This window comes from Egretta garzetta, unplaced genomic scaffold (assembly GCF_000687185.1).
Source record: "Egretta garzetta isolate BGI_Z169 unplaced genomic scaffold, ASM68718v1 scaffold321, whole genome shotgun sequence".
NCBI classification, from domain to species: domain Eukaryota; kingdom Metazoa; phylum Chordata; class Aves; order Pelecaniformes; family Ardeidae; genus Egretta; species Egretta garzetta.
This window is the reverse complement of record NW_009258756.1, coordinates 1061287-1064790: the sequence shown is the minus strand read 5'-3', so window position 1 is coordinate 1064790 and position 3504 is coordinate 1061287.

Below are 3504 nucleotides of genomic sequence, written 5' to 3'. Positions count from 1 at the left end.
TCCTGCTGTCACCTGACTTGCTGACCTCATCTGGTTTTCAGTAACACCTTCACAGGCTGTGCCATTTTTTTGCCCATAGGTCTTTGGCTGAATACCCACAGCAAGGTACATTTTGTTCTCTTCTTATTCTTACTGAGTGTCAGAGGTTGTTTTCCCTCTTGTTGACAACAGATCACATTAAATTACTAAGAACAGCCCAGGACCAAAAATACATTCATTTTCACTTCTGTTCTGAAAAATAACCATAAAACGGTGTTATGCAATCACATATTTATTTTCCCAACGATTTTAAGGTCAAATATGCTGAGTTTAAATTTAAAGGGTGTTTTTTAAAGTATTAATCTATCTGTTAAGCTACTGCAACTTGCAATCTAAAGGTTGTGATAGTCCTTCACAATCAATGGTACTCCTAATGAACCCTTATTTTTTACCAGAAAGTCCCCTTCTTTCAATTTAGGCTTTCAGGGGCATCTATATGAATCACACTAAGGAATCAGCTAGGAAAAATAGAATCTCTCTTTCATTTCATTTTAAATATTGTGTATATTCAGAAATACCCTACTTTGCACAGAGGCATTCCGTCTGAATGAGGGATTTGCATCAGTGTGACTAAATTGATTTTGCTGCATCATTGCACATTTGCTTAATGTAAACAAGGCCTTTACTGTTGGCTATGCTGAACTAACAATAAAAAAAAATAGCAACGAAAAATTTCTCTGAGGTTGTTTCGAGATAGAATTCCGAACACACGGGGCAAGTAAGAAGGGATGGTTTGCTTTACATGTTGCTACTTTTACAGAGTTGCTTTTCAATGAAGCAAAGCTTATTAGAAAATCCAAAATCCATCAATTTAAGCCAAAGGAGCACGCTACAGATTTCCTAGCAGAAAGATATAACCAACCTTATCTTGGTTACTGAAAATGTTATTTGCAGTAGCAATTAGGTTGTAAATAAAATGTTCACCTCTTAAAAAGCCTCTGAGCTATTTAGAGTTTCCCTCTGATTTCTGTCCCAAGTCTCGTCCACACAATGAAAATGAACCCACAGTGGACAACAGGCATCAGGACCACCTGGAGCCAAACCAACTCCTCTGTTTTATTATGCAACTTCTCCAAACAGCCCTGGACAGAGGGTGGGACAATGAAATAGAGGATGAACAAGTCACAATCCTGGCTAAAAGCCACACTGGATGGTACATTGTCTGGAATAACTACTTGTGAGCCCTATGGCCATCTGTGTCTGGACGGACACCAAGACTGTTGCACACGAAGTTCAAGGCTCTCACCTGGCCTCTCAGTTCTGAAAGCTGCCTTTGCGATGGGAGACACAGCACTCTGACTTGTTTAAGCCCCAAGATTTAAGGGATGAGGTATCCCAAGCCTCTCTCCAACTTTTTCATTGTTGTCACTAGTGATGGTATTAATTCTTAGGGGATTGTATGATAATGAAATTTAAGGGAATAGATTATATAGATAGGAACTTTAGATAGACAATATTTAAAACCCACACATTTTACTCTCCATCAGTAAAAGGCATTTATGGATCTAGGCAAATACTGAACATCTAAGAGCATTTCCTTCTCAAAGCCTTTGTGTTTGGTTAGCGTCTGGGGGAAAAGGGTGGGAAATAGGCAAAGTTCATTTTGCCTTTGCTTTTCCACATGCGATTTCCAGCTGCAGAAAATTTCCTTCCTGGGGTTACGATTTGACATACAGCTCTTTTGACAACAGCGCCGGTGATAAAGTGATGCCACATTAGCTGCTCAAATGTTCAGCCATGGCCTACAAGAACATAGCATCGCTAAATGACAAATAAGACATTTTTTGTGTTCCAGTTTTTCGATGGGGCAGGGGGTTATCATCCATCTGTTGACTCCTGGAAAGAAAAATCTTTAAAAGTCAATGACTGTCCCATTGCAACAGAGTTATAGAGTGTTGATGATGCCCTGCCGCCTACGTTTCAGCTTCCCAGGCACACTCTGGGTGGCCATTGCTGGAGGGACCCTGCGGTACCCCAGCCACCACCTTCAGTATCAACGGGCTAAAGAAGGATTAGCCATAAGATCAGAGGCCTGTGGTTCACATGGATCGATGGATGACTATTGATTTAGGGTGTTATGTGACTTTGGGGCAGGCCATTCTCTATGTTCCTCTGGCAGATTTGAGAGGAAAGTTTACATGCCGAAATTTTAACTTTCTACTCCTTTGCACTGTTGTAGCAAACAGTAGGACTTGAGGCTTGCATAATCCAAAATACTGCATGCTGGGGTACAGGCAAAATTGGAGAGGTTAAGACTGATACCAGCTTTTGTATCTGTTTGAAATTTGTAATATTAATAGAGGAGTCAAAATGAGGCTTCAACTGCATTGGTATGAACCTTGAGACATACTGGTAAGGAGAGAAAACCAGTCATATATCAGGATTCAGTCATATTTCCTTTGAAACTATGCAAGTGCTGTTATACCTCCTAAAAGTGTTCTTACCAAACACTGTCATATTCTGCCCCTCAGAGGTTAGTACCTTAGTACAAAATTTTGTTTACATTTGGAGCAGTGTCGGCACTGCACAGCCATATAATACTGTGACAAAACCTGCTCCTTCACTCACATGTGTATGTCCATCCTAAATCAAATGCAAGTAAAGCAAGCAGAGTTTGACCCTAAATGTGGAGAGCTTCGTAAGCAGAAGCTGTGTATTACAGTCACAGAAAACTGACCTCCACATCTGTGGAGCTGCATATTTATGATTTTCCAATGCTTGAATAGATTTTGAAATAAACCAGCCTGTAAATACAAGGGGAAATCTAACTGCAGCGTTATGAAGTTGTGCAATGCAGCACTCCAGATTTGTTTTCTTCACAACTCTGTGGAACTGTGGGCAATATGTAACTAACTAAATGTCTAATTTATTTCTTTTACTTCTTTTCAAACAAGCCATACCCCAAAGGAATATTTTAGTAATCTACAGTATGTGAATTTTAATGTATTTTTTGAAGGTATCATTTGACTTCTCAGCTAGGATCAAGGGTGATAGTTCATCCATTAGAGACATACTCTGGGATTAAAGACAGCTGGATTGACTTTTTATATATATATCACATACTTCCCTGGGCAAATTACTGAGTCTATAGCTCTGTTTGCTTTGCACAAAAATAGCATTTTGCTGTCCCACGGGCATGCTGTGAGGGACCTCAAAGACTGAGATGTCTCACATACTGTCGTAACTGGAAGTCATACAGAATGTGCAGCAGGCAGATATCCTAAATGTTAAAATGAAGTTGGAACTCAGAAGTAATTTCTAATTTCCTATCCAATAAAAGATTTATATAATAGTATTGCAAATTTTTTCTTGGTCTCCAGGAACGACTGGGTGCATTTTGCTCCACTTTGGGACACAACTCACAGCTAATGACATCATTTTCATTTCAGATATAGAGCAAAACAAAGTTATTCCAAGTTATTATTTTTACTGAGATTATACTGCATTTAAAAGAACATAACAAGG